The sequence below is a fragment of the Chlorocebus sabaeus genome, chromosome 14 (genome assembly GCF_047675955.1).
Source record: "Chlorocebus sabaeus isolate Y175 chromosome 14, mChlSab1.0.hap1, whole genome shotgun sequence".
Classification (NCBI taxonomy): domain Eukaryota; kingdom Metazoa; phylum Chordata; class Mammalia; order Primates; family Cercopithecidae; genus Chlorocebus; species Chlorocebus sabaeus.
This window is the reverse complement of record NC_132917.1, coordinates 54,455,498-54,478,239: the sequence shown is the minus strand read 5'-3', so window position 1 is coordinate 54,478,239 and position 22,742 is coordinate 54,455,498. Positions and strand designations below refer to the sequence as shown.

The following is a 22,742-nucleotide window of genomic DNA, read 5'->3' as shown; positions in this document are numbered from 1 at the left end:
CGACAGTCAGCATTGTGTCTCACAGAAGCCCCTGTGGAGAATCCTCAATTTAGAGCATCCCCTTCTCCTCAATTCTAAGCAAATGAAATGGGTTTTTGCTAATGAGAAGTACTTGATGATTACGCACAACCCCTTTGTTTTCCATTCTACACTTGTATTATCATTAAATTTGTTATGTATTAACTTTCAATTTAGCCATTCCACAATGCATGCATATTTCAAAACATGTTGTATGAGATTTTATATATACATACATATATATATAGAGAGAGAGAGAATATATTTATATATTTTTTATTTTTCTTTAAGACCAAGTCTTGCTCTTTTACCCAGGCTGGAGTGTAGTGACGTGATCTCGGCTCACTGCAACCTCCAACACCCAGACTCAAGCGATTCTCATGCCTCAGCCACACAAATAGCTGAGATTACAGGTGTGTGCCACCATGCCCGGCTAATTTTTGTATTTCTAGTAGAAATGGGGTTTCACCATGTTACCCAGGCTGGTTTCAAACTCCTGACCTCAAGTGATCAGCCCACCTCAGCCTCCCAAAATGCTGGGATTACAGGGATGAGCTAGTGCACCCGGCCTATAATTTTTATTAAAAAATAAAGTTTTTACACATTTTTGGCTATGTGTGTCTCTCACCTTGGCTCCCTTAGGCCTGTACTTTTGGAAGTATACAGTAGAAATCCAAACCCTTTCAGAATTAACTAGTTACCGGCAGTAAGTTTCCCATTCTATCAATAAACAATGCCAGAGGGAAGATTTTGGAGATTTTGTTGTTGTTGTTAAAGGGTGAGAATATGAGTATACTTCGATTAGAATCCACCCTCCAACACACACACAAATAAGTAGCTAATGGCAATGCTAGTGGTCTTCCCCATTCACAAGACCTGTGCTTCGAATTGTTTTCCTGATAATGTGGATAAATCTGCTCTTTATGTATTCAAGAAACAGGATGTGAAGAGCTGGTATGGGTATACAAGATAAAGGTGCCTAGCCAGAGTGGGCAGAAGCCTCTAAATATTACCGGTTTGCTACAAGTTTCAGACGCTTTTTAGTTCCACATATATTAGTAGTTAGTTCTACCTTTAACCTCTACCACTCAACGAACCCATCAAGAAGCAAAATCTACTCCTTCCGTAACAGTAAAGTCACCCCAGACTAACCTTCAAATGGGGTTTTAATTTAAAGAAACAGCTTCACAGCCATTGCTGTCACAGAGAATATTCTCAGGTTCCATGTGACTGGAAGCTTGAATTTTTTCAGTGCTGGCTTCCTTCTCCAGTGGGGCCAGAGGCTGTCAGAGCCAGCCTGGAAATCTCTTTCATATATGGTTTTAATGTAAATGAAAATATTCCCGTTAATTATTTACATAAAGAAGGTCATACAGGTTTGTCCTAGCAACACCAGAGAGCAGTTCTCATCAGCAGCTTTTACCCTTAGAAAGAAGAAAAGAAATACCCATTCAAGTACAGCACAGAGGTCTGGGTTTATAACCTGTTTCCAAAGTCAATACAGTTAACTGCTGTGGGCTATTTGCTTTCAGAGTTTTAGGATCTCTCTCTCTCTCTCTCTCTCTCTCTCTCTCTCTCACTATACTTTCTGGCAAAGCCTGACAAACAATACAGTCATTTTAGTCTTAATGCACTGGCTAAAACTGGTTCCTACATTCTCATCAATTCTCCTAAGACTTACATTTTACCTAAATCCAAAGGTCAGTAGGAGTTCCCGGGACTTACAAAGGTACTTTTCAGAACTCCATGCAGCAATATATCTTCCCAGTTCAAAAGCAAGGCCAAACAGCAACGCTGGGCTCGCTTACTATGCCAATGTCTTCAGCTCAGTGAGGATCTGGTCCGTCCACAGTTCAGGTATTAAGAGAACTATAGTGAGTACGTGCGCTAATGCTACCAATACGGAGACGAACTGTCCCTCACTGGGGGCCATGGTCCCTATGGATGAGTGTGAAAGATGGGGAGTTTAGGTGTTTTCAGAAACTTCTGGTTTGTGGTATTATATGATTTCCCCAAATAATGGTCACACATGAGCAGAGAATCAGTCCCAAAAAATGGTAGTTGATAACCTGGCACTGTATTCTATCTCTGGGTGACACTCTTATACCTGAGGGGTGCCTCAGGTCAAACGGAAGCTGTTATACTTTATTCTATGTGCTGTCAAAGCTCCTTCTACGAGCTAAGAACACTGCAACTCAAAGTAAAGGTAAAGGAGGTCATGAGCTAGAAACTCCTAGGAAGCTTCATTCTGCAAAGAACAAAATGGGAATATATAACATGTATTAGGTTGGTGCAGAAGTAATTGTAGTCTTGTCATTACTTTTAATTGCAAAAGCCACAACTACTTTTGCACCAACCTAATACATTCATACCAGAGGGCTTCTCTATAACACCCTCAAAAGAAAATTTCTTGGGAAAAAGACATATAACAGTGACATGGCACCTTTCAGTCTAGCAGTGTTAGGCATTCCTAAGAAAGATACTCAGATTTTTCCTGGAGAGAGAGGGCAAAGAAGAGAATAAATCTAGCATTCACCAACCCAATAATCCTATAAGAATCTTATGATTCTGGACTCTTGAAGTGGCAGAATTAGCATGACACACACATCAGAATTACTATCTCACACACACACCCACCCCCCATCAGGAGACACTTGCCTAGGTCAAATTTGCCTAGGCCAAATTTCTGGAAGTGGGCAGGGTATAAACAATAAATATAAATAACTTGCCTCACTGATGCCAAATACAGAGCATAATGAATGTGAGCAAAATCAAGTTTGTGGTTTTAGGATACAACAAGTAAGGCTGAACAAGTAAGAATGAACTCTTAGAAACAGTTTTTATATCTGCTGTAGGGAAACTCAAAAGGTGGCCTGAAAACGCAATGCAAATCGCAGTTGGAAGTCTTCACTTATTCTTGGCAGCAGCAGCAGGGGCAGCAGCTAACTGTAAACAGGGATTATCCATTTCATTCACAGAGGGACATCACAGAACAAAAGGCCACTTAGCCTAAAAACACCAACAAATGCTCAAACAATTGAAAATATTTAAAGTCAAGAAAAATCAGCAATCTCCAAGAATCTGAACTTAAGATATGGTTTTCTGGTCTAACTTCATGTTCCTAGGTAATGCCACCACCTTTGAACATTTCTCCAAGGTTATTCTCTGTGTAGCAAATGCTCAACAACGCAGCAGTGAACGCTGTACTTTTAAATCCAAGATTCTACTTCAGGGCCAGTAACCTTTATTCCAGGTTCTCATGGGTACATTACAAATAATTTCAAATACTCGGAAAATACAGATCAAGAGAGTCTGTACTGTCAGCTCAGTCTTTTATAGTCTGGAATCTCCAAAGTACCATCAAAGAAAAGGGAACAAAGTCCTTCAAGATAAGGCAAGGCTTGAATTTTACATGACATTCACCATGTTGCCCCTTGTTACCATCACCACTGAAGAGTGAGAGTCTAAGCAAACCCTTTAAGACTGAAAAAGGATCAGGAATTTCTACCTCTCAACAATTGCCTTCACCAAATCAAGGTTGCCCAGGGTACTAACAAAATCCTAATGTGGGATCTACAAATGCACCAGGTGAAAAACGCTCAAGAGGCAGCACAGCAAGATTGTTAAAAATTGAGTCCCAAAGTGCAATGCCTGGGTTGGAATCCTGGCTCCATCTACTAGTTAAGTGTTCTTGGGCACAGCTTCTTTTGTGCCTCAGTTTCCTCATCTTCACAATGGAAGTAACATCACACAAGGATGCTATGAGGAGCATATGAATCAATACTGCGAAGTACTTAGGACAATGCCTGCACAAGGGGAGTATCAAGAAGTGGCTGCTATTACCATTATCACCACCACCACCAACACAGGGCTAGAGTTTAGGTAGGGACCTACTTTCCTTCTATCTTTGCATGTGAATCCATATACCTTTTCTTTTGCTTCCCCTCTCCCTGGTAGCTTGTTAGATTTCCCACAGGACTGATTTTGTGAGCCCAAAGTATGAGAAGCCAAAAATGCTTAGTGTTTTAGCAGTGGACATCTACCCAGAAGAGCCTTGGGGGAGCACATTCGGTAAAATGAATGTGACCACGGTAAATGGCCATGCATTTATTTGCAGGGGTCTTCAAATCTATCAGACGATCTACAACCCTAACAAGTAAGAGAATTGAAATGCAAGTCACTTGTCCAAGATCATTTAACTAACATCAGCTGCTAAGCAGCACATGATTCCCTGGACCTATGCCAAGATTAGCTGGATGTTGGCTAACAAAAAGAAGGCAAAACCCCCAACTTATAATAAGCATTAACAAATGAAATGGAAGGGGAAAATAAACTTGCATGATGTCCCAAGTAGACTTCTAGCCATTCCCCAACATCCTCCATGGTTTCATGACTCCCTCTACACACCTCTACCCCCAAGCACCCATCATCTCATAATCTAATCCAGGTCATACTTAAAAAGTTTCAATCAATGTCAATTCCTCCAAAACGCTTCCCCCACATCCCAGGACCAAGGAATGTTATTTGCATGTTTGGGATCACTTACCTAGTATTCCCTTTCAGAATGTAATTTGAGACCGTGGCTGTCCCTTACACACCTGTGTTTCCAGTGTGCTCAGCACTGTAAGCTGCTCACCTTGACACCCACTTGCTGGCTGAATACTGATTGAACAGGTGGATGGATTTGATGGCTCCCTCAGAGATCTTAGAGCTAAAAATGGGTTCTAAAAAGTCATCCTGCCTTCATCCACAGCACCTACTCTTGGCTAATTAAGAGGTACACGCTACTCCATTCTCACAGCCAGGCAGCTGTGGTGCATCAACTAGAGCGTATTATAAGCAACAGCCTTCCAAGTTTTGTCAGTTGAGTTTTGAGTACAAGTTCTAGAAAGTACTACTTCTTCAAAGTATAGAGTAAAAAAAATTGAAGCAACGGAGCCAACAGCTATTTTCCTGGACCTACTCATACCTGACATCAATGTTCTAGCTTTAAGTTATTAATTGGGCCGAAGCAATAGCAGAAAGAAGAGTAGAAGGCCGGGTGCGGTGGCTTATGCCTATAATCCCAGCCCTTTGGGAGGCCAACGCGGGCGGATCACCTGAGGTCAGGAGTTTAAGACTAGCCTGGCCAACATAGTAGAACCCTGTCTCTACTAAAATACAAACATTAGCCAGGCGTGGTGGCAAGCGTCTGTAATCCCAGCTACTGGGGAGGCTGAGGCAGGAGAAACGCTTGAACCCAGGAGGCAGAGGTTGCAGTGAGCTGAGATCGCACCACTGCACTCCAGCCTGGGCGACACAGCCAGACTCTGTCTCATAAATAAATAAATAAATAAATAAAAGCTGGATCTGAGTGACAAAAGGAAAAAAAACACAGACCATCATGTGATACTGAACGTTGACACATCAGGATTCTTTTGTACACAGAGACGTGGATGTTGACCCACTGGTAGCTATTGCAAAGGCTCTGGATTTTGAGCTGCTGGATGAAATACCTGCAGCTGAACATCTGTTATGATGCAATTAAGCAGTGACTCAGTGGCGTGAAAGTTCAGACCATCCACAGATGGATTACCATCATCCATCCACCTCTCTCCCTAGCCCTGCTGCCATAACCTAAACTGTACCAAAGTCTGGGCCCTGCTTTAACCACCCATCCAACCATGTTTCTTGTACTTCAGGTTAATTCCTATCTCAGTCAAGAGAAAGAACTGGGTTCCCATGACTGCCTAGGCAGAGGCATGTTGGGACCCAGTCTCTCTCAAATATCTGTACATATTTCTCTTTTCCTTTTGGTTGAGAGGTTTGTGGACAGATTTAAAGGAGTCCTTGATATGTCGAAACTGAACCTTCACGCCACTGAGTCACTGCTTAACTGCATCATAACAGATGTTCAGCTGCAGGTATTTCATCCAGCAGCTCAAAATCCAGAGCCTTTGCAATAGCTACCAGTGGGTCAACATCCACGTCTCTGTGTACAAAAGAATCCTGATGTGTCAACGTTCAGTATCACCTGAATTTAAGCTATGGCTCAAGTTACATGCCCGTAGGGAATTTTACCTTAGTTGCTTTTTACCAAATACGGTATCCACATGTGGGTGGACGTCAGTTTTGTCCTTCAAGATATGCAGATGCATTACTCATCCCTTCAATGTTATGCTCTTGCAATATCAATGATAAACAAATTAGCAGACTGTATCTTTTTAATGGAAGAATTTACTCATCAATAGCAAAAGCTTTATCAGAAATTGACATTATTGAATCCTCTGGAGTTGCACAAAAGAAAATAAAAAGAAACTGATATTGGGAAAACCTGACTGGTTTCTTTCAGCTGTGTATTGTATTGCTAGGTTAGGTGTGACACTTAATACCTGTGAATTTGGTTGAATCTCTAAGAATGATCAAATACACAATGCTCCAGATTTAAAACAAAACAAAAAAACTCAGTAAAATCTACCCATGTGCTGATGGATGTATACACTATGCCTTCCTACGTGTCTCCCCCCATTTAGACGAAGCACACACCTTGAGTTCACAGAAATGTTGAAAACGGCCCCCTCTTGCTGCAGAAGTTCACCATCACCCATTTTCTCACTTGCTGGCTAAATGAGGCTGCCGCCTCAAGTCATCTTTCCGGTCCTCAGGTTCCTCAATCTACAAAGCAGTTATGATACCACCTTGCACACAGGGTGACTGAAGGGATAAATAATATGTTCGTGAAGGTACCTGGTTTATGCCTGGTTCACGCTGGAAAGCCCCCACAAACTTTTTCAAAAAGTCATGTTTGATGCAGGAGAAAGAAGTTAGTGGTTTAACTACATCACAGGCATCAGTAGACACAAGAGCAAAGTGGTGGAAGGGTGTGATCTGCAATTCCAAACCAGACTGATCGAGCTCCCGCAGGATCACTGATTCCCCACGTGCCCAACACGAGCATGACCCATTCTAAACACAGGCCTGCATCCTGTTACTCAAGTGCTGCAGCTTATCAGCAGCTGATGGGCTTTCTGACCCTGGGTGAGAAGACCTGACCTCCAAAGGCAGAAGGAAGGAAACCACATGATAAAAATCATCACTCTGAGAGGAGGATGCTTTCTGGGCAGCTAGGGCTGAGGAAGTTGCTTCAAAACAGACTCAAGAAACGTGTAGGCTGCTGCTAGGAGACTTGGGTCCAACTGCTCCCTCCAGATCCTGCCACACCTAAATGCTCCCAAGAAGATAACTATCTCAGAGAAGCAGTGTGAAGTAATGGTTTAATGCTGGGGCGTGGTCAACAGCCAGGTGCAAAGGCCGGCTCCCCCACACTAACTGTATGGCATTCTCTCCAAGCCTTGCTTTCCTCATCTGTAAACAGAGATAATGCCTGACCCTATCTCTAGCATTCTTCTGATTGTGAAATTAGATAATGTATGTCATAAATAGCACAGTCTGGGACATAAGTGTCCAATAAATGTTGGCTATTGTTACTGGAAAGGTGTCTGCTTCCTTCATTAGACCAGTTAAGGGGACCTGAGAACAAAGACAACCCCAACGTTTGTGTCCCCTCACAAAAATTTCTTAGATTTGATTATGAGTTTCTATTTTCCATAGGGGGTTCATGCACATTATTGTAACGGATTATCCCAGCAACCCCAGAGGAGTAGTGAGGGCAGGTGTTCTCTTGCAGGTATACAAAGCATCCCCCCATAAATACACCCATTCAAATCCTATTAGAAAAATAGGATCTGTTTTCCCGTCTCTCGATTTGTTTGTGAGCATCTTGAGGGCAGAGATAGAAATTACACCCCTGTGGCCCTAGTGCCTGAGCGAAGAGCTGCAGGAGAGGCCCTCCATAAGACTGAATATTAAAAAGGGGTTGAGTCATACTAAGAATCATAATTATTCTAATGACCATGTCTCCTGGTAGTCCAGTAGGAGTTCTGTTTCTAATGTAGACAACCTTAGTAAATGAGTTACAACACTGTGAATTCCCACTGAGGGAGGAGGAACAAAAGAGGATCCCAAATCAACTGCTGAATCACTAAGTCAGGGGTCCCCAGCCCCCAGGTCGCAGACCGGTAATGATCCTGGTCTGTGGCCTTTTAGGAACCGGCTGCACAGCAGGAGGTGAGTGGTAGATGGGGAGCATTACTGCCTGAGCTCTGCCTCCCGTCAGATCAGCAGCGGCATTCTCATAGGAGCCAAACCCTGTCGTGAACTGTGCATGCTAAGGATCTAGGTTCCCACTCCTTAATGAGAATCTAATGCCTGATGATCTGAGGTGGAAGAGTTTCATCACGAAACCACCCCCCATTTCCTCCACCCTGTCTGTGGAAAAACTGTCTTCTACAAACCAGTCCCTGGTTCCAAAAATGCTGGGGACCACTTTACTAAGAGACCTGTGCATCGCTTTCCTTTTCCAGAAACATGGAGGAGAACACCTACCCCTTATAAGCAAAGAGGGGGCAAAGATCAATGACATAATTCACATCTGTAGACAACAATGAGCTCACAGGAAACTGAGGTAAGAAAGGTCATTTGAGAATCATTTAATGACAACAATGGCTGAGATGAGTATCTGCTGGGGTCCGGGCCCGCCTTCCCCTCTGATTCCCAGCACACTGTGGCAAAAACAAAGGCAATCAGCTTCCAGAGCCCTTTCCCACTCACACTGCTCCTGGGCCCATGGGTCACACTGCTCTAGTGCCCTTCCCTCAACTCCTGCCCTCTCCCTTTCCAAAAACCCATCTGAATTTACTATCCTGATAAAGACTGCATTGTATGGTTCTATGGCCAAGAACTCCTAGTCAAACTGGCTACAGGCAAGCCCACTGCTGAACGAGTATGACTTTAAAAAATTGCTTCCTTGTGTTTCAAGCGAAAAAAATAACATCCCATCTCAAAATTGAAATCATATATGTATATGTGCAGAGGAAAAACAAATATTTTTTTAAAGGGGGGCAGGGATTGGGAGGCACAAAGGGCTGGGAAAATAGTTCATGGGCCAAAAGCAGTTTTCTTTCAGGTAGTCTTCAGTTTAAAAGACCAAGTTTGCACATTCATGTGTTATCTAAGTTTCTGAAGCCCAGCCTCTATTTGCTCAGAGTGTGATTTAACTGCCTGGCTTCTAGCGAAGCATTACTCACACTGTTATCTCTGTAAGCAAAGACACTCGCGGTTAGAAAAGCTGTGTTCGTTTTATGGTCATACAGCATAAAAATGTGAATAAGCTGCCACGCCTAAAAGAATGGACAGATTTCAATTTCCCAGGGTACATTTTTTACATTTTTTACTATGTAACCTGATTACATTAGTGTAAATGTACCTGAAAACTTTTTCCTGGTCCAAATATTCTTGCTCCATCTCATTCAAAAGAAAGGGGGGGAAAAAGACAATTTGATGTCTAATTTCTAGGGAACTGTTTCTGTCTCTCTAAGTACCGCGGGCTTCCCTCTCCCCTCCTCTTCTCCTCACCAAAGTTTAGTAAATTCCCCAGCACCCAGCAGAGTCCTAGGGAGTATGTGAGAGTCCAACCATGAGAGCTCCCTAAATTCGAGCTTTAAGGGGGTGAGGGGAGGCTGTCACTAGGGTCATATTAAATTTCATTTTATCAAAAACAGTAGATAGGCCCAGCCTAAGCCCTTCCTGAAGTTTTAGTTTAGCCACATCATGGACAAAATTATTTTCATGATGTATTCTTTCTTCCAACACATCATTTATTAAGTGGCTCTTTTCTCAGGGAAGAAGAGGCCCCTGGAAGGAAAACCAGCTAAGTCACTTTAAAACATATGCATTACTGCTTACATTACTTTACCTACTCATTCATCCTTTGATTCACGAAACATTTATTTGTATGCCATCCCTAGGAAGGAATACAGAGATACACACACACACACACACACACACACACACACACACACTCTGTCCTCCTGGGAGTTCACAAATACCCACTGAGTATCAGGTACACAGTAATAGGCAGCCAGTTTCCAGAAGCCCTTTATATATGTATTTGTGTGTGTGTGTGTGTGTGTGTGTGTGTGTGTGTGTGTGTGTGTGTAGACACACAATTAGGGAACAGTAATAGGTATCTTCATATATAACTGGGGTGACCCACCACCCTGAGGAAGATTCCCTGGATGTGGAATGTTCGGCGCTAAAACCAGAGAACTCCCTGGCAAACGATGAACTGGTCATCCTCTTAATACAATTATAACATACCTAATTAGGCTTCACAACTACCCCAAGGGCTATTCTTTTCCCAAGAAGAAAACTAGGCTCAGTGAAGTCACTGGTAGAGCTAGGATTTGACTGTTGGTTTATGCAAATCCACAGCCCATGTGCTTCCCACCACCCTTGTTTCTGAAATGAGAGAGAAAATGTCTGACAGCCCTTGACAGGCACGCCAAACCACCACTACAAGGTTCTGAGCCACTTCCCTTCCACTGCTCTCCTGGCCACCCCCACCATTCTTCACCGCAGACTTCGCACAGCCGGGATTTCATCTGGTTGGCAGTTGTTTGCAGATAGCATGTAATCTCTCTGTCATTGCAAGACTGAATTTTACAGCAAGTCGTTTAAACCTTTATAGAAATAAATGTCTCCCTCAATAGAAATCAGGGCACCATTTTCAAGCACCAGAAACACACTTTGCACTAGACTGTATTCACATCTCAAATACTATACCCTCAAGCTAGCAATCTATAGGAACTCACTGGGATTTAAGAGTTCAACAGACTAATAGACTTTCAAAGACACTGCAAACTTTAAAAGAGACCTTCAAAAAATAAAGATAAAAATAAAATAGACCTTCGAAATTTCTGTTACTTAAAAACATAATTCAAAATGCTAAGGTCACATTCCAACAGAATGTTTGGTCTTCTACAATCTTAGTTGTAACCACCATTGGCACGTCAATTCCAACAAAATCAAGTCTATGGCTTGTAAAGGATTTCAGGCAACATGCACAAACACACCTGCAACCACTTGGTGCTTAAAACAATAGCTCTCACTCCAAAATTCTACCACAGTTGTACTCTTGGTTGAGGGAGGGGGATTCAACCAAAAAAGATACAGCCTATGTAATTTCCTTGCCACCAGAGAAGAACAGAGCCTGCAGACTTTGTATTTACGTTTTGTTCACATTTTTCATGAATAAAGCGTGCCTCAGTGATCCTCAAATTAACTTTCCACTTGCATAATTTCAGCATTAAAAAGGGACTTTAAGGCCAGATCTTTCACAAGGCCTTTGTGAAACCAAATATAGGCCAGCCTGTGTCTCCATGCTACTGTGATTACTGGATTTGCTACTTGAAGGTCTTGTGCCTCTTGAAAATGGGGTTGGGGGAGACAGAAAGGCTAAGAAGGGCCTTTCAACAACAGCAAACACAGTAGAGGCATTCAACACACCCATGGGGGCAGTTAATATGAGTCTGGCTACACGAGTGCTCTCTGACAAAGGCAGCTCTCTGACCAAGTGCTGGATGCTCTCTGGCTGCAGCAGTAGCTGCTCCAGAGGCTTTTATGAACTTGGGAGAGGAACCACCATTGTGACCTTCAAACTACATCAAAAGTCAACGGGACCAAGTGACTGAATCTTGTGATTTTTCTAAAGCGGCCGGTGGGGGGGAGGGGATGGGATGGTTTCAGTTGGGTGCATTTTCAGGCAAACTAAACACTCTTCTAACATGCTAAAGGAAACCACACCCAGAACAGGTTTGGGGGGGCGGGGTGGGAGTTGAGGCACTCAAGTTCTTAAGGCTCATCCTGCTAGGCCCTGCTTTGCCATTTAACTAGGATCTGTAATAATCCTACGAGCCCTTATAATGTACCAGGGACTGTGCCAAACACAGTTTTCACAGAGAATCTCACCTAATTCTTACAACAATCTCATTACACAGAATTTGTATGACCTTCATCCCATAGATGAGAAGCAGGCTCTCAGATTGGTAAGTAATTGTCTGATTTGGAAAGTGAATTGCCAATATTTGGTAAGACGCACAGAAATAACCACATATGAAAAGCTTAAGATGATGTTAAGTAAAAAATAAAAAGCCAAGACAAAACTGATCTACATAATAGTATGAAACTGCACATGTGTGTATAGGTATGTGCTTATATATTAACTACTGAAAGCTAAAATTTGTAGGACTTGTGGGATCTTACGTGAACTATTCTTTCACTTTTATTTCTTTTCAGGGTGTCAATACTGCTGTGGCATAATAAATATATAAAAAGTATCTAGAGTAATAGGAAGGAAGAGCTAGAAATTCAACTTAGTCCATTAATAACCTTCAACCCTGTCTTTGAAAGAACATCCCCCAGTACCCTCTTCAGTACTGCCGCTTTCAACTGGCCACATCCCTTCCATCAGGATGGTTCTGGAGTGTTGCCAGCCAAGAACTGAAGTCCCTTATCTCCCCCACCCTGTTCCTTTCTTCTTCTCAGGGGCAAAAACTTCCGGCCAACAAGTTTCAGCAGGTGCTTTTTCTCCCCTACCCAATCAATAACCAGTAATTTTAAAGTTTCACCTGCAAACTCGGAGGAAATGAGCACTTACCATGTAACAGATACTTCACATACTTCAAATCCCCTATTAGCGCTAAAACCTGAAGGCACCACTAGATAAGTTTGATGTGCATGAAACTAGACTGAAGTCTAACCAACTGCAAGAACAGGAACATTCATTTAATATAGGATCATTCTACTAAGATGAAGTGTGGCTGAAGGAGAGTATTTTTGCTTTGTTTCTGAAAACATAGTTTTAAAGTATTTAAAAGGTTTAAGTCATAAAGCAGGTATGGACTCATAAATCTCTACTTCCCAGGACATATGCTGAAATTGTGGAATAATTTAGAGAAACTGGCCCAGGGTATTTTTTGTAATTCTCCATTAATATCAATGGGTAAATATGAAAAGAAACTGTTTTTTTAACCTCACAAAGTTCTAGAACTGCAGGATTAGCAAACAGGAAAATCCCAGCCAAATTCTATAAAGACTTCTAAAGTTCAGAATTAGTCAACTATGTTTTAAAGCCCTGTAATCTCTTACAGCAATACTAAACTTCCTTTAATTAACTATTACACTCAAGATTATTTTTATATTTAGTTAAAATAATCCAGTTTATTTAAAAAAAAAAAAACACCCAAAAAAGAAAACCTCCTCCATTTAATGAAACTATTTCCTTGTCTGTTCATAGGAGCTAGAAGGCAGGTAGACACTATTACTTTCAAGGCAATGCTTTTTTTTTTTTGAGACAGAGTTTCACTGTTGCCCAGGCTGGAATACAGTGGCGCAATCTCGGCTCACTGCAACTTCTGCCTCCCAGGTTCAAGTGATTCTCGTGCCTCAGCCTCCAGAGTAGCTGGGATTACAGACGCGCTACCACAGCCAGCTAATATTTGCATTTTTAGTAGAGACGGGGTTTCACCATCTTGGCCAGGCTCGTTTCAAACTCCTGACCTCAGGTGATCCTCATGCCTCAGCCTCCCAAAGTGCTGGGATTAAGCTGTGAGCCACCAGGCACTGCCAGCAGTGCTTCTTAAACTTGAACAGGCATACAAAGCACTTGGGGATTTTTAAAAAATGAGATTCTGACTTAGTAGGTCTGTGGGGAGGTCTGCCTGAGATCCTGCATTTCCAACAAACCCCAAGTCATCTATCTATACTGAATAACAAGGTTCTAAGTCCCCTATTTCACTTTCAAAATTAAAGGAGGTTATGTCATTTCTAAGTTTCTCACTCCAGCAAACAGAACACTGGTCTTCTGTCTCCTTCCTTGACCACCACCCTCCAAAACAATCATACCAAGAGCCAGACTAGCCTTTCTATACATATATACATATATATACAGAATAAAGCATGCCTCAGTGACCAGAGTTAAGAAATATATATATAAATATATATATATAAACATAAAAACATATATTTATATTTATAAAGTGGATGAGAGGCTGCCTGGTGGGTATCATGTACATTGCTCCAGTAATGGATACACTCAAGGCCTTGACTTCACCACAATGCAATACATGAACGTAGCAAATTGCACTTGCAATCCATGAATATATACAAACAAAAATAATTACAGTAAAAATCCAGATTTAAAATCCTCTCCTATTTAAAATCCTCCAGTATAGCTGGGCATGGTGGCTCATGCCTGTAGTCCCAGCTACTTGGGAGGCTGAGGTGGAAGGATGGCATGACCCCAAGAGGTGGAGGGTTGCAGTGAGCCAAGATTGTGCCACTGCACTCCAGCCTGTATGACAGAGACCCTGTCTCCAAAAAATAAAAATAAATCAAAATAAATAAAAATCCTCCAGTAGCTTCCCACTGCCTTGTCCAAACTCCTTAACCTAACAGGGCCTTGCATCCTTTATTATCCTTCTAGAATCCTTCCTACCACCCCATTCTTACGCTGTACTTTAAGCTCCAGTAATCCTGAACCTGCATAGATTCCCCTACCTCAGTTCCTCACCTCTTACCTAGATCAAGTTTATTTCTCCACTTGCTTCTATTAATCAGTTGGCTTAGCCAGCATTTCCAGCACAGCTGAAACACACCCATACTTTTTAACCAGATGACAGCTGCTCACTGAAAAGCAGGTAATCAATATTTGTTAATAAGAAGAATACACAAAAAAAGCAAGTCTTGTATTTTTTAAAGTTTTATTTTAATATTTTATTTCCTAGGATCCTTACTGCTTTTAAAGTAGTCTAAGTTAGTGCCAATAATTGCCATTTTAAATGGCAGGTTCTCTGCAACAACAAAATGATTTAACAACCATCAAACTTTTTTTTTTTTTTTTTTTGAGACGGAGTCTCGCTCTGACGCCCATGCTAGGGTTCACTGGCACAATCTTGGCTCACTGCAACCTCTGCCTCCCAGGTTCAAGCAATTCTCCTGCCTCAGCCTCCTGAGTAGCTGGGACTACAGGCGTGTACCACCATGCCCAGCTAATTTTTGTATTTTTAGTAGAGACGCGGTTTCACCATGTTGGCCAGGCTGGTCTCGAACTCCTGACCTCAGTTGTTCCACCTGCCTCAGCCTCCCAAAGGCTGGGATTATAGGCATAAGCCACCGTGCTTGGCCTGTCAAACTTTTAGGTCAATGCAGCAAAGAATATTAAAAATTTGGAAAAAGTGCTTACAGGAGCCAGGTGCTTATGCCTGTAATCCCAGCACCTTGGGAGGCCAAGGTCAACACAGTCTTTTGAAGTAGACCTGGCAGTTATTCAAATAAGGAAAGCAGCCTAGATATCGATCTGCCCCCCTCTCCTTACAGATGCCAAGTTGCTGGGATTTTTGCTTTTTAAGGTTAAATTCAACAGATTATTTATTAAGAACATAAGTAAAACTAAACTTGATGCCTTACTGAACTATCCTTAGAGCCTACACACACTATTATGTTTATCTCTGTTTTTTCTAAACTTACATCTCTTTCTATAGTGGCTATTGAGCCAACTCTGTGGGAGAACTGAGGCAGGTAACTGACCCCATGTGAGGGTCATCTGAGGTAGAAGAGGTGACTGAGACAGATGTTCAATGGCTTCTGTAATTTAAGCAGCACAGAGTCCATTCCTGACTAGCTCATGTTTTTCCCACTGTCACACAATTTTGTTCTGAAAAACATATTTTCCCCTAATTCTTCATTCTTCTATAAGAAATCAGGTATAATACCTGCTCCTGTTTGGGAGCAACTTAAGGAGTCTGCTCCTCCAACCCCCACAAAATTTTGCAAAGATTGTACAAATGATCCAATAAGGGAATATTTCTCAAATTTTAGTATGCACCAGAACCACCTGGCAGAGTAGCCGGAAATATTTATTTGTAGGCCTCACCCCAGAATTTCTTATTCAGTAGGGGAGAAGTGGAGATTTGAGGTTTTAAATTTCCAGCAAATTCCCAGATGATGCTGAAGCTGATATGGGGACCTCATTTTGAGAATCTTAATTTGGGAACCACAGCAACATGGGGGTCTATAACACTGACTTCATTAATTTTGCTCTTTAGCAAATATTTAGTGGCTTCTATGTGTAAGACAGACTATTCAGACTTTGGTCTTTAGGCTCCCAGACTTCATGAAATATACGGAAAACAGAAAGACAGACAGGAACTGTAACAAAAGTCAGTATTGGAAAATCACAGGTGAATGATCAAGCGCTGAAACTTCAAATCTTAAAAGGAAGGGAGTCCAAGCAGGGATGCTGACCTCCGCTCCCTCCTGGAATGCCTAGAATAAGTGGCATCTAAACTGAACCTCCAAAGAATGATCCTGACACATGAAATGATTCCCAGCAGGAGAAACCAAGAGGGTAGGATGTCAAGGGTGCGAAAACGCAGGGCAGGTTTAAGGAATCACTTCTGTGTGTAGAGGTGTGGCAGGAGCTGGAGCTGGGACTAGAGTCAAATCCCAGAAAAGATGAATCCCAGACATTTTTGCGTGGAGCACTCTTCTCAGGGCCCAGCTGTGGGAAGACTGGGACAACTGCATGGGGACACTTTAGGAAGCCACGAAAAGAGACTAAAGCAGAGGAAGCAGCAGTGAGGCTATGCACAGATCCCTTTTTCCAAGAATGAGGAGTGAGGAGAGGTGATGACATGGAACCATCATCCAGAAAGCTTTCTCAGCAGCCAGGCAGATTTTAGGCTCACTCTCTTAAGAAAAGTGCTATCTTTTCCTCAAAAGGAGTTATCTATCACCCTCCTTTTCTATATAACTAGCCTCCAATAATACTTTTAATGTTCTTAAAAGATTTAAGAAAAACTGGTATTCCCTTGACTGTCAATATTCCTAATGCAACAAAAACTGAGAGCAGCCCATGTCCAGAAATCTGCGCAGCTCCCTTAACACATTAATGTTCCATGCCAGCAGTATGTATTCATGTCATCTGGGTGCCATCATCCACACTAACCCACACTTTGTGGTACTATGGTAAGAGCATCAAATTTGGAGTCAGAAAACCTGAATTCTGGAAAGCTAGCCTCATGCAGATGGATAATAATCCAATGATCTATTTCTTTATCTACAAAAGTACGAGAATAGCTACTCTTGCCAGGCGTGGTGGCTCACGCCTATAATCCCAGCACTTTGGGAGTCCGAGGCGGGTAGATCACAAGGTCAGGAGTTCGAGATCAGCCTGGCCAATATAGCGAAACCCCATCTCTACTAAAAATACAAAAATTAGCTGGGTGTGGTAGCAGGCGCCTGTAATCCCAGCTACTCAGGAGGCTGAGGCAGGAGAATCACTTGAACCCGGGAGGCGGAGGTTGCAGTGAGTCGAGATCACGCCACTGCATTCCAGTCTGGGCAACAGAGTGAGAATCCATCTCAAAAAAAAAAAAAAAGAATATCTACCCTCGCAGGATTATTATTACAAGTAAACACATTTATTTAGAATTTACTAAGTACTAGATTCCATACTATGTACTGTGAATAATCTCATTTAATTAATTAAACAAGATGATCTATATCAAAGTTAAGTGCTATAGTCATTAACAATTATTACTACACCATTCAAAAGGGATTGTAATTCACAAAACTATAGGAAACTTAAATTTTGAGCTGACAGTCTGGTAAACTGGTAAAAGGAATTTTTATTTCTTTTGGGGGAGGACATCCAACCAAGTTGTCTGGGTTTATAAAAACTACAGTATTGGCAGGTATCCAGACCAAAAAGCCAATCTTTTATGCTTTCATCAGACCCCAAAATGTTCTTATATAAATCCGGTCTCCTCTTATTCCCCCTCCCCACAAATAACCATATGTCATTAATTCTTTTCAGTGTCACAATGGGAAATACTTGAAGGGTATTACTTTGAATTTAAGAACTTAAAAGCGAATTTTCTTCATGACAAATGGTTGTAAATCCAGCAATCTTCTTTCTCTCGGTTTAAGAAAGTAAGACAAACATTTAGTAGCATAACAAACTGGATTTACTAAAAACTTAAGAATAAATTTTCTTCATGATTCAGAGGTACAAAATCAGCACTTTACTTTTTCTAAGAGTTAAGAAATTTAAAAAATTAAGAAATTCAACAAGACAACTCTCAATATGTAATAAACTTGGCAGTAATGCATTTCACGGCCTGAAATTCTTGAATCTCTATGTCCCAAGGAAGACAGAGCCCTTCATACCTCTCCTGGTGCAAACGCATTGAGCCAGAATAGTTAAGAGAATACACCTTCTCCAGAAAGATTAGATGCCGAATGTCAGGGTCTGGCTGCAAAGCAGGCAGAAAAAGTTCATTTTGATGCTTTTTTAACCAGATCTTGTCTTCATTACAACCTCACAGCCAGAGCCAATAGAATCAGTCCTCCAGGGGGCAGGTAGGCAGGAGAGGGAACCAGGTTAGGGTGGACATTTCATATTGTCACTCTTTCATTTAAAAGAAAAAAATATATATGAATATGAACATCTAGAAGTCTGAAGGGAGAAAGTTACAGAACAACAGTGTGCAGCCTAAACTCAACAATGTCTATGACCTTGGACAAGTTATTTGCCTCTATCTTCTCACCTCTAAATCTTCACAGGTATGTTATAAAGACCAAACAAAATATCATATAGAAAGCTCTTACTGGTACATGGTAAGCACTCAACAAAATCTTTTTTCCCCACTAACTGTAACAAGAAAGAAGAAACTTTATGGAATGATTCGAATGCAGGTATAGTCTTCAAAAATGGTAAGCATTTCGGCCGGGCGCGGTGGCTCATGCCTGTAATCCCAGCGCTTTGGGAGGCCAAGACGGGCAGATCACGAGGTCAGAAGATCGAGACCATCCTAGCTAACATGGTGAAACCCCGTCTCTACTACAAATACAAAAAATTAGCCGGGCGTGGTGGCGGGTGCCTGTGGTTCCAGCTACTTGGGAGGCTGAGGCAGGAGAATGGTTTGAAACTGGGAGGCAGAGCTTGCACTGAGCCGAGATCGTGCTACTGCACTCCAGCCTGGGCGAAAGAGCGAGACTCTGTCTCAAAAAAAAAAAAAAAAAAAAAAAAAAGGTAAGCATTTCTAGGCCAGGTGCAGTGGCTCACACCTGTGATCCCAGCATTTTGGGAGGCCAGGGCAGACCAATCACTTTAGCTCATGAGTTCCAGACCAGTTTGGGCAACACGGTGAAACCCTGTGTCTACAAAAAAATAAAAAAAATAAGGTAAGCATTTCTATTGATGAAATGGAAGAGTAGGGCATTTGAGGCAAAACGTAGAAGATAAGCGTGAAACCCAGGGATGGGTTTTATAAAGAGCTGTAGGCCTGCCTACTAGGTTTGATTGGAATATGTTAGAGTAAGAAGTGGAGTGGAGTCATTTTAGGGAGAATCTTTGAAGGCCAAGCTAGAGTCTAGAATTTCATTTACACAATGGGCACAAGCAACTGTTTCTGAGGGGGAAAGTTGCATGATGAGTGTTCTCTCATGAGGAGTTAAGCTGCCTGATGTCAAGTGGAGAGATGGTTATCATGAACCTGCACCTCTGTTATTACACAGTTCTCTAAATATGCGAGGCTGGGTTTTGTTGTATTTCAACATTCCTCTTTTATTTAATAGAGAAAAAATACAACTTTATACAATACATGAATTGATTCTGAGGAATGTGATAACTTAATTTTGCAGGTGAAAATCTGAAAAAGAGAAAGAGGAAGGGTGTGTGTGTGTGTGTTGGTGGTGAATGCTAAAGCCATGAGAGGCTGAAGGGCTTGTCTTCTTATGCCAGGAGCCTTCGTGTGATAAAGCCATCGCTCTCGTATCTCAATGAGTTTTTTTTTTTTAACACACTTATTTACTGACCCATAAATCTCTACAAACTATAAATCTCTATAAATATAAATTTATGACCATCCTTTTTATTTTAAACTATATGCAACTATTTATATTTACATATAAATATATAACTATATATTTATTTTAAACTATACATTTATATCTCTATAAATTTATAAACTATAAATCTCTACAAACTATTTTACCTAAATAGACCAGACTCATTTTAATATCATATTCTCCTTAGCTAGAACTCCAAATCTCATTCTATGGTACACCTCCTGAAATTTTTAGGACCCAGTGTGGAAAGTAACTTGAAACCAGCCAAAATGCAGAAACAACTCCAGAAAAATCACGGCACTATCAGGCACAGACAATACACAAATAAATTCACATCAGAGGCACTGAAAACCCAATACAGGACTGGCAAGGTAGCTCACACCTGTAATCCCAACAATTTGGGAAGTGAAGGCGGGAGGATCATTTGAGGCCAGGAGTTCAACCCAGCCTGAGCAACATGATGAGACTCTATCTCTACAAAAAATTTAAAAATTAGTCAGAAATGGTATAGTCCCAGCTACTTGGGAGGCTGAGGCGGGAGGACGGCTTGAGCCAGGACTTCAAGGCTGCGGTGAGTCGTGATTCTGCCACTGCACTAACAGAGGGAGACACTGTCTCTTAAAACAAAAACAAAAAACCCAATACAGTTTCAGAGGAGCATTTTGCCAATATTTAGAGATTATGTGCTAGGAAAGATTATACGGAGAAGAGTAAAAAAGGCACCCTTGCAGGAATGTACAAAATTAAATCAGCGGATAGAAATTATATGTTATCAAAAATATGTGATAATCTGAACTACAAATACGAAACAAAATACAAAACCAGGAATGGGAATTAAAGAAAGGTTTTGTGTGTGTGTGTGTGTGTTTTATCAAAATTCTCCTAGGGTTGTTTAAAATGCAATCAGTCCATGTGTTCTGAAGGATGCTGACAAATGTGTAATTCTCCTGAGGTCCACCATACTTGAAAGTTAATTCACCCTTTCTCAATTCCTCAGCATGGGTGGTTTTCTGTTACAGAAATACCAACACTAAACTTGTGCAACTCCTAAACCACAATATTTAAAAATAAGAAAGTTACTGGAGCTAAATTAGGAGACAAGGGTCACACTAAAAAAAATTAATTTTAAAGCTACCACACAAAACACGAAGTTTACCTCTTTCAAAGGGATTTCCCTGAGAAAAAGCGTATGAGATAAAATATCAGGGGCACATGGCGATTTTTTTAAATGTAAACTTTACGTGGTCCAGAGAGGACAGTTAAGATTTCCTGTGTGTAGGCTCCACCCTTCTCCGGGAGCAGTTTTACAACCTTCCTCAGCCCTTTCAGAGTAACAGCCTTTTGTTATGGGTGGGCCTAGGGGTGCGCTCCTCCCTCATACCTTCTTCTATTTTCTCCTAGTTTTGCATTTTTTCTGAGACTACCAGGCGTGGGCTGGCGGGGGAGTGGTGCTGGTTTTCGGCTGACGATCCGGGTGGGTGCTTTCCCCCTAGGCGGGATGACACAATGAAGCTGGGAGTCCGGGCCAGGGGAAGAGGAGGAGCCCGCAGTGAATTCTCCGACCCGAAAACCCAGAGGCCCCTCACACAGACCTAGATAATGAACGCCCCCCCATCCCAACTTCTCTATTCACTACTTGCAAGCGCCCCCAGCTTAAGTTTTGAAAAAAGCAAATTTGACTGCTGAAGAGTTCAAGAGAAATGAACCGAAGAGACACAGAGCCGTTCCCCAGAGCGAAGGGAGCTTCCTCTGAGCTAACTGCCAGAGGAATGCGGCACAGCCCAGCAAATGTTTAAAATCACGTCCTGTTCTGCCTCTTGTTTTCCAGAAAAGTGTCATTACTGTCAACTATTTCACAAGACAAATAAACCAATGAATGAAATATATCCTCCCCCCTCTTCCCAATGAAAACATTCTAGGGCTGAGCGGCTTCCTTCCTTCCTCCTCCTCACAGGAACCACATTTGCAGCACTGAGAAGAGTTAAAATAAGAAACACACAGTCCTCGAATACTACTTTTTTACAGTGCGAGAGCCATTCCCAGCCTACTACTGACTCCAAGGGCTTCCAAACGGAAGGAGTTCTGTTTTCAGTTAGCAACCTTTTTTCACGTACAACCTCTGAGACACTGCTGGCCAGGGCCTGCTGGCTGGGCAGGGACAGCTGAGGGCTGCAGGAGCCGCAGGGAAAACAAACAGCACACTGGTGCACACACAGGCTCCTGCTCTCCCTAAAAATATGTTCAGTAAAATATTGGACTCATTCAATTATTTAAGCCTTAAACAGACTCCAAGAAACCTGTAATTGATCCAACTAATCCAACCCATAGCACTGAAATGACAATAACTGGCTTTCATTAGAAATTACAAAGCCCACTAAATGGGAAGGGTCTTCCCAACACATCAGAAAAATTAAAATTAAGCTTCTGAATAAAAAACTAATTTACCGAAGGCTTAGGAACAAAAAGACCACTCCCTCCTCCCCTTTGCTATTGTTCTACAGGACTGGGTCTGAGCAGTGCACTTTACACCTTTAAAGCTTCCCAGAGGTAAGAGGCTGGGGGCTGGGAGCCAGAGGCGACCCGGAATCAAATACCTGCATACTATTAAGTCTGTAAGTACTGATCTACTAGGATGTAAAGTTAGCTAAAAGTAAAGAAAACGTGGGTGCAGCAGATATCTGACAACCTTTCCAAAGCCGAAAGGCTGCTGGAGAGACAGGGACTCCAAATGGTGGCTCTTCTAGAGAGAAGTATGAGCAACTGCCTTCCCTAAGTCGTGAATGGGGTACCCGCAGCCAACCACAGGGTCTGGGGCCGAGCTATGAAGCCGCCCGTCTTCATTAGGGTCACGTACCATATGGCACAAATAAAGCCTCCAAGAACCCCCGTTGGCACGGCCCCAGGACAGGCCCGGCCTTTGGGAGGGGGCTTAC

At 42.0% G+C, this 22,742-nt stretch overlaps 1 protein-coding gene and 1 long non-coding RNA gene across 6 annotated transcripts in view; both read right to left on the bottom strand.

Moving 5' to 3' along the window:
- The window catches only part of SPTBN1 (spectrin beta, non-erythrocytic 1), a 211,565-nt gene that overhangs the window by 89,062 nt on the left and 99,761 nt on the right, over positions 1 to 22,742 (bottom strand). The gene's annotated exons all lie outside the window — the stretch shown is intronic.
- Positions 1,097 to 22,729, bottom strand: LOC140713326 (uncharacterized). Its single transcript, XR_012095285.1, has 2 exons — positions 6,032 to 22,729; positions 1,097 to 5,409 (listed from the first exon to the last, which is right to left on the bottom strand). It is a non-coding gene; the product is annotated as an uncharacterized lncRNA (long non-coding RNA).